Source organism: Myotis davidii, unplaced genomic scaffold (assembly GCF_000327345.1).
Source record: "Myotis davidii unplaced genomic scaffold, ASM32734v1 scaffold147, whole genome shotgun sequence".
NCBI lineage: Eukaryota > Metazoa > Chordata > Mammalia > Chiroptera > Vespertilionidae > Myotis > Myotis davidii.
Window position 1 is genome coordinate 3358197 of NW_006383010.1, and position 9935 is coordinate 3368131.

Here is a 9935-nt window from a genome sequence, read left to right on the forward strand (position 1 = left end):
TTCTTTCTTGGAGTAAACATTTTTAATATGCAACTCTGTCTTTATGGCATATATTTAAATTAAGTCAAAGTAATTATTACTATTACTATAAACACAATTTTTTAAAAAAATTGGAAGAGGCTCGCTCCTTTTACTGTGCTATATTAAAAGCACTTAACCAGGACTAAATCTCTATGCCTTCATTTCTTCTCACTATATCCTCTCTTCCTAATTAGTGTCATAAAAAATTAAGTCTCTTTGGAGAAGTGTCTATTCAGGTCCTTTGCCCATTTTTAATTAGGTTGTTTGCCCTCTTGGTGTAGAATAGAGTAAGTTCTTTATATATTTTGAAAATTAACCCCTTATCAGATGTATCCTTGGCAAATATGTTCTTCCATTCAGTGGGCTCCTTTTTCATTTTGTTGATGGTTTCTTTTGTTGTGCAAAAGCTTTTTACTTTAATGTAGTCCCATTTGTTTATTTTTTCCTTTGTTTCCCTTGCCCAAGGAAATATATCTTACTGTGCACTCATGTCTTACTGCTCACCAAGGGGAGAAAATGTGATCCTAGGAAATACAACTCTGAAGTGTACTCAGTGATATAGTTTAGCTAAGATGGTGCAATTGCAATGCTAAGAACGTGGAAATTAGGAAATAATCATATTAAATACCATTTGGGACCTCTTAAATGAGATTCAGGTTTCTTTAATAGACATTTTTCTTCTAATAATTTTTTTCTGCTGTGTTTCTTTTTAACTCAGCCGCCAAAAATAATGCATTTACAGGTCGCAGCAGTAACACATTATGACAGCAGAGGGAGCCAGAGGCACTAGCCAGATGGTGAATGTCAGTGAGGCTAGAGTTTCACTGCCCCCAAATCACGCCTGAATTTGTGTCCAACATGCATATGCAAAACCCCGCACGCTGAGGGTATGCAAATCATATTGATTGAAATAATTGGGAGATCTCTTTATTCTCAAACGTAGCATAAAAATGTCAAGCTATCCTTAATGGAGCCCATTCTTACCAAAGATTAAGTCTTGGGTAAATGTAATTAGGAAAATGTCTTGTCAGTTCATTTTTTAAATATTTTAGAAACATCATTTTCAAATATTTAGCACCTCCATGATTCCTGTTACGAGTACCTTTGCACCGATCGGAACAGAGTTCTGGCTCCTTATAGGAGGACTTTCCACCTTGGGGAAGGGGGGTTAGGCCAAAACAAATCACCTCACTCTTGACTTCCTTTAAGAAGGACTTGTTAGGGTGGCCCAATGACAGAGTTATGCCCACAAATGGAGCATTTTTAAATTCCTGTTTACTCCTCTCGATGGTCCCATGTTTTCTCATTTCTTTTTTTCACATATTGCCTTTCTTTGTGTTTTGTTTTTCCTTTCTTCTTTCATTTCTACAACTATTTTTCTCCAAATGTTTCCTATTTTTTCTTTCCTATTTTTATTTTATGTTCCAATCATATAGTATTTCAGCCCCTGTTTTTGTAATGTTCTTTATACTAATTTTCCCCTTTTGCCATTTATCTTTTTTCTCCCATCCTTAAGTTTTCTTCCTCCTATAAGCTTAGCCATTGTCTCAAAATTTCTTTTTCTCTTTTCACATTTATTGAAAGAGATACCTCTTTTCAACTTTTGTAAAGTGGGAAGAATAATGCCTCTGGCTATATTCTATAATTTACTTATTTTATGAATGCTTACCACATAGCTACAGCATATGGCATGTTTCAGGCACAGGGTTGGGAGGTAGCAATAAGGAATATAAAAATGAAAATGGCATGATTCCTTTCCTCTGCTGCTCCTAATATGAAATTAAATAGATATAAATAACAATCAAGGCAGTATAATATCAGTACCATCAGAAAAATATAATATTTTTCTCTGGGGAGATGGGATTATAAGTGAAAAATTTTACATATCAATGAATGTAAATGGGGAGAACAAGATGAATACTAATAAGAAGAAAGAGGGAATAGTTTAAGTATGTTAAGCATAAGCTTGTATTACAGGGAATTTTGTACATTATCTGCCCAACAATGGGGAAGGCTCCTCTGCAGGATTTCAAACAGACTCTGCCTGCCAGCAAGTCTTTTCTGCCTTCTGCAGACTCGGTGGGAGAGAGACTGGATATCGTAATTACTAATGCTCATCCTTTAATGCCCCTTCCTTCCTTTGTAAAATGGGATAAAAATAATAGCACCTAATCCATAGAGGTTTGGTGAGAATGAAATGAGGTAATAAACGTAAAATACTTATAACTGTTCCTGGAACATATTAAACCCTGCAAGTCTTTATTGTTGGTGTTGTTATATGAAGGGTTAATTGAGGCCTATTCAAATACTCTCTATTCTTTCCATGAAGCTTTTTTGAATCTCTCCAACCTACTCTAGTCTTTCATTTCACTGGACTCCTGCTCAATGTTACCCAGTTAAATATTTAATTACTCCCCAATTATGCTGTGCATTTTCATCATGTGTCTTCATTAGAGCATAAATTCCTTTTGGCAGGGAACATGAAGTTGGTGTTGTATATTTACTTGATCTGTCCGTGGAACTAACATGAATGAGCACAGCTAATAGGCGCTCAGAAACCATTCGCTCATCGATGCAGTTCATAGCTCATAAGTGAATGAGTGACTACTATGAGATGTAAGCCTGCACAGTCATTAGTGGAAAGTGAACATTGTAAAGAAGCTTAGAGGATATCAGAGAAGAATGGCTCAGATTTACCTTGCTGTGTCAGGGTTATTCGCCAGTCTTAGAAAACATTTACTAGGCATCCACTGTTACACATGTATTTATCCACAATAAATTCATTATTTCATTAAAATTTTACAACCTTATGAGAGTTTGTAAATGAGTGAGGCTCAGAGAGGTCCACAGTCACATTGCCATTAATAATGACAGAGCTAGGGTTCTAATCCTTGTCTACCAAGTCCCATGTGCTCTTTCTTCTATCGTACCCTCCATTAACATGAGTAAGGGAAATTGGAGAAAACACTTCTTTTTTGGAGTGAACAGATATATTGCATAGTCAGAACAATTATGGAAGCCCAAATAGAGTGAGAACAAAAAGCAAAATGGAAATTTCAGGAAATCTAGCAAGAATTAACAACTATTGAAAACTGATTTAAAGCGTTAGAATTCAGCAAATTAATTGTAATATCAACAAAATATTAATATTGACATTTTTCAATGGTGGAATAAATGCTTTTTCTTACAGGTGGTGTGGTAGTCCTTGAGCAGGGGTTTATTGAGGGAACAAAGTTTATAATAACAATAAAGTACTTCCATTTTTATTTCATGTTTTTAAAGGTCAGCCTAAATTCTTTCTTGATCCCATGAGTAGGCCATTTCTTTGTTAACTGGGAGTCGAATTACTATATTACTGAATGGAGCCTGCCGTTATGAGAGGCCCTTTAGCCAGCTCTGGCTGTACACTTAGTTGATGGGGCATTACCTAAAAATCTGCTCTTCTCATTCATTCATTTATTTATTTTTCAACAAATATTTATGGAGCACTTACAATGTGACAGGGGATACATCCATGAAAAAAAAAAACAAAGATCCTTGCCTGCCCTTGCAGAAAAAAATAAAAAGGGATTATGGGTGCATGGAGAGGTGATGGCAAAAATAGCTGCAATTTTAAATAGGCTGGTCAGAAGGAGCCTCATAGAAAAGATGGTATTTGAGAAAAGACTTTTAAGAGAGAAGAGGAAATCTCTGAGGAAATGTAGGAAAAAAGGCAGCAGTCAGTGCAAATGGCCTTAGGAAAAGTGTTCCTGGAGTTTGAGCTACACTCAGAAGTGCAGTTCACCTGGCAAGAAATGGGAGTAGCAGTAGATGAGCTCAAAGATAAGCTCTTAGTGGAGGGAGACCGAGAGCTTCTGCAGGGTTTTGATGTACATTCGCAGTTAAAAATAAGTAGCATTGAGCCATGTAGTGACTTGTTAAAGGATCATTTAAAAGCAGGAGGCTGCCCTAGCCGGTTTGGCTCAGTGGATAGAGCATGGGCCTTGAGGAATACCTCGGTTGCAGGCTCCTCTCTGGCCCAGGCCCCGGTCAGGGCTCATGCAGGAGGCAACCAATCGATGTTTCTCTCTGCCTTTCCCTCTCTCTTCCACTCTCTCTAAAAATCAATGGGGAGACATATGTAAAACTTTCAACAATAAAGAATTTTAAAAAATAAAATGACAAATAAAAATCAATAGAAAAGTATCCTCTGGTGAGGATTAATAATAATAATAATAATATAAAAATAAAAGCAGAAGGCTAGGAAAGGGAAAACATAGTTTGACTATATCCAAAATATTGATGATCAAGTTTTTTTCTTCTTAGGTATCAAGTATTGTATAATTCATTAAATATTTTCTAGTTAATGTATCAGAGAAAAATAATTTAAACTTAATATAGAGATATATTCACCTAAGCTTAGAATAGTGCCTATCTTATAAATTTTGATGACTAAAATGAAAACATGAGTAGCCATTAAAAATGTGTTTGTCAGTTTATCCAGTCATTATAAATCAACTAGTTAGTCAATATTTTTATTAAAGTTGCTTTAATATGCAGAATGGTTGGAGTTTTTGGATAAGCTGAGGTTTTGATGTAGTTGAAGGTCACAGGCCTCCTGCAGACAGTACTTTAGCAATCTCTGCTCAGGGTTACCAGCAAGGCCAGTGTGCAGGGGTGGGAGGTGGGGGGCAGGGGGGTAGGAGGGAGAGTGAGCAGGGAGAACCAGGATAGCAGAGGGAACCTGGCTACAGGCCAGTGGGAGTAGATAGATGCCCAGCAGATCCGATCGCAGTATATGATGGTTGTGGGGAACTGGCCCCTACCTGGGCCCGTACTGACACCCCCAAAAACAAAGCCACGATAGAGCTGGGTTGCTGCAATGCTCGCCTAGGACGTTAGTTTTCCAAGGCTGCCCTAACGGAGCACCACAGACGAGGTGTTTTAAACAAGAGACACTTAATTTCTCGCAGTTGTGGAGGCTAGAAGTTTAAGATCAGGGAGCCAGCAGGTTTGGTTTCTTCTGAGGCCTCGCTCCTTGGATTGCAGAGGCTGCCTTCTCACTATGTCCTCACACGCTTACCCCTCGGTCTCTGTGTGTCGTCTGTGTCCTAATCTCTTCGTATAAGGACACCAGTCATATTGGATTAGGGCCTGTTCACCTGACCTCATCAGCTCGTTAAGGTCTCTATCTCCAGTCACATTCTGAGGTCCTAAGAGTTAGAATTTCAACATATGAATTTGAGTGGGGAGAACACAATCCAGCCCGTAATGCCTGGCAGCAACATCTGAATCAGGGGTCCTCAAACTTTTTAAACAGGGGGGCCAGTTCACTATCCCTCAGACCGTTGGAGGGCCGGACTATAGTTTAAAAAAAAAAAAAACTATGAACAAATTCCTATGCACACTGCACATATCTTATTTTGAAGTAAAAAAACAAAACGGGAACAAAGACAGTATTTGTATTTGCATGTGGCCTGCGGGCCGTAGTTTGAGGACCCCTGAATCAGGCTGAAGCAAGACTCAGGACCGGAGCACTTAATTACCTAACTAGCCATTAGGCAAAGCAGAAGAGCCCAAACATGTTTTTGTATGTATTTCTTTTTGTTGTTGTTGTTTATTGCATATTTTTATATTTTCAAAAAGCATCAAAGAAGTCATCATGAAAAAGCAGAACTTTATTGCACTTTCTTATACTTACTATAATAGGGTCTTGTAAATTGGCCTCTACAAGTCTTAGCTGGCCTGTGGCCAACTCTAAGGGCTAAAGGAGCAACCCAGCCAAGGGTGGGGGCAGGTCTTTGATTCAGAGCTCTGGACCTAGCATGGAAATTGAAGTACAGATCAGAAAACTAGGACTGAACCCTAGTTATAGGGTCCAGAGGAGTGAAGAGCGCCTAAAGAAAAGGCTACTACCACTGTGGACTGGAAATGCTACGCACTCACTCCCGACACATCAGCTGTGGGACTTGGGATACCAACTGTGGTTCGGGTCGCATTAGGGTCCTCTGAAGGTAAATTCTAAACAAAGTGGTTAGAAGACGTGAGCTTTAAAGTGAAAAAGCTCCAAATCAGAAAACTAAATATATATCATACTGGTTATGACCCTATGAGAGTGTAACTAAATTATCTGAGAATGAAAACGTCTCCATTTCAATTAATATCTCTGTAACACTAATTCCTTTTCTTTATTCTTGCCGCTCGGCTGTGTAGGGACTGGAGGAGCCAGTTACTGATAATTATAAATGTAACCCAGTGAAAGTACACCGGAACTAGGTAGGCCAGAAGCAATATGGAATGTATCTTCAGCCATCAGTACCCTCAGAGTAACATGTGATAAAACCTACAATTTCCTGGCTTTGCATTAACGTGCTATGAAAATATTTTTTTAAAAGGTATCTCCTTTCATTTCTATCTGTCAAAGCTCTGCTGAGCACCAAATATTAAATTCTTTTCTACCAAGCGTAGACATTTGCTATTGCCATAGAAACATGATGTTGACATTTCTGGTTGCTAGTAGCGTCACAGTATTGGGTTCGTACACAATGGCATTCTGTTGGCTCAAATGTGGGGCTTTTTAATCGGCAGGACTTTCTTTTCAGATGCTGGTACAATAATGGAAAGTATTGACTTACCATGCAAATTTTACATGAAAATCTCAATCCAATAATCCAGAGAAATAAAAGCACCTGTATTTAAGGACTTATGTTTAAGGATTTTTTTTTTGCAGCATCTTTCATAATGAAAATAAATAAATAAAAGCCTTGAAACAAAGCAGATGCCCACCAGTAGCAGAATGGCTGAATATTTTGTGCTGCTCACACACCATAGAATACCATGAGTCATTAAAAGAAGTAAATTATAGCTATGTCAGTTGTCTTGAAAATTTTTTACCATGCATTGTCAAGTGAGAAAAACAAAATGCAAAAAATTATATGTCTACAGCAACACTCATAGCAGCATTATTCACAATAGCCAAAGCGTGGGCACATTTAAATTTTAAAATGTATTGATTATAATTTATACTTAATTTTTAATTTTATTACATAACTATGAATAATTTATAACTTAAAAAACATGCATATAACTTTACTCTTTCAAATTTTTACAATGATTTAAATAACATTTTATAAAATATAGGATGTCCCAAAATATATATATACACACACTGAAGAATTATAAAGGTAGCATGTATTAAAATACATTTCATTTTCAAAATTGAGCTATTAGCTCTTAAAGTGTGTATACATTTTTTGGGATACCCTGCATATTCAATTTGGATTTTAAATACAATTATGCTTTGAATAAAATTACATTGTTTAATACTTTGATCACTACCATCAATAAGACACTGATTATATGAAAGTCTTGATGACAGCCTAATAATGTCAATCACCATTGCTGAAATAAAGGCAAGAAAAAACAAATTTATAGGATTAACCTATGCCTTATGAATTACATTGTGTCTCTATTTTATTAGTCATCTAAAACACCAATTCCCAATCACCAGACAATAATTAAATTTGATATGTTTGGAATTTTTGCCAATTTAGTGTCTTATAAAAACTATAACTTTATACATATCTTTCAAATTTGTTATTATGAATATATATTTGTCCAGGTAGGAATATAGAACATATTTTATTTAACAGCTTGTTAACCTGATTTGTGATCCTCAAGTGTTCTAAAATATGTACTATACGTGGGCCTCCATTTTTTACTTTTGACCCAGGCTGCCCAAACCTTCTGGACTGGCCTGAAAAGCACTTTGAACAAAGGACCCATAAGAACCTAAGTTAGAATACCTGAAGAAAAGCATAGGCTACCAGGCTCAGATGTTTGGAAGGTTCTGTAGTGCAGCGTGGGAGCTCCAAAACAGTTTCTAGTCAATAGGCATTATCATGAACTTCATTCATTTCACCAAAAAACACGCCATTCTTTCCATTTCTGTTATCCTCTTAAAAAGTCTAAGATAAAGTCTTCCTACAGCGGGCTTTTGATTCATTTTTCAAATGCTGACTAACCACTCCTGGAGAAAGCATTCCTAATTAGGGTATTTCAAATGCTAACTAACTGTCCTAGGGTATAAATTACAACGAACTATCACACTACCTACCTCTGTTTAAGCAGCTGTATTTAAAAGTAAATTATAGTCAGGTTAGTGTAGCTCAGTGGTTGAGAGTCAACCTATGAAACAAGAGGTAACCAGTTTGATTCCCAAACAAGGCACATGCCCGGGGCTCTATCCCCAGTAGGGGGCATGCAGGAGGCAGCTTCTATCTCTATTCCTCTCTCTCTCTAAAAAAATTTTAAAAAATCGATAAAAGTTATAGCAAATGTGTCAATCACCATACGTAAGGGCTTTATAAGTAAAGACTTCGTGGTTCTTTCAGGTGTTCTTGCAGTTCCTTAATTCAAACGATGCCAGACTCTTCTCTGAAAGGTCAGAAGTCATCCGTTCTGTCCTAAGATGCCTCTACTTGACCTCTGCTGTACAGAGCTGCCCTTGGAGCACACAGAGTAGAAAGGACATCTCCCTTTCCAGTTAGTCCCGAAATGCTGCTCATAGTACTTGGCTAAAATTTAGAGAGGTCAGAATTGTTCCAGTCATTGTCACCTCTCACCTCTCAGACCACAGCACACATCTGTGACAGTGGCTACCTCTTCAATGAAGCCCATTTCTCTGGTTTAATTTTATATTGAAGGTATGAGTAGGCTTCTGTGCTTAAGCCATATGACCAGTTCATTTCATCTTTGAGGGGCCTCCGATCTTCACCATTAAATGATTTGAATAAAATAATCCTTTAACCCCACTACAGAGAAAGAGGACGTCCAAACACCATCTGTTTGGGCCACCACCTTCCTTTGGGGCAAGACCAGTCCCAGGGAATGGCGCCCTAGCATCATACTATTTTAGTGGAAATAACAGAAGGCTTATATCGCAGGCCACGCCGCTAATGGACATTTTTCTAATGCGTCCAGTCCTTTTAACTTTTCTGGCCTTGAGTTTCTTTCTTATCAACATCTCTCTGCATGGGCCTGGGCCTCCACTAAGATCTTGATTTGTGGGGTACATAGATTCCTTCATTTATCAGCTGGCTGTACCGGTGCCTATGAAAGAGTACCTCCACTTCGCTTTCAGATAGGCTAAGAGCGGCACTAAAGTTGTAGATCCCTCAGGTGCACTAGTTGCTATACATGTTATCATCTTAGCTTAATGAGTCCCTGCTTCCTGTCCAGCATCAATAGTCGGAAGAGGCTGGAGTTTGGGGATCAATCACCCTGGTTCGCCCAGGCTGAGGTAGTACTGAGGCAGTACTTTCAGTACCAACACAGAAATGTCCCACACAAGCCTGGACTTCTTCGTCACCCTTAATGGGTGAGTGGTTGGATTCAAGAGAATTTGGCATGCAATGGAATTTACTGTGAAGTGGTCCCAAGGCAAGTCTAGTGCAAGTGGTACTAACCCATAACCTAACTTTAAAAATTCCTCCAGACAGTGACGTTTGCACCCAAAAGAAAATTCTTTCTTGAAAATTTTAAGAAATTAACTTTCACAGCCTTCTAGCTCTCAACTTATTCAAAAGCATACTATAGGGCAGTGATGGCGAACCTTTTGAGCTTGGCGTGTCAGCATTTTGAAAAACCCTAACTTAACTCTGGTGCTGTGTCACATATAGAAATTTTTTGATATTTGCAACCATAGTGAAACAAAGACTTATATTTTTGATATTTATTTTATATATTTAAATGCCATTTAACAAAGAAAACTCAACCAAAAAATGAGTTTGCATGTCACCTCTGACACGCGTGTCATAGGTTCGCCATCACTGCTATAGGGTGTTTAAGCATTTTGCCATTGTCACCAAAGAGTTGTTTATTTCAGACAAATGATCTCAAGCCTGGCACTCTATAACATTCCATTAATGTCTGGC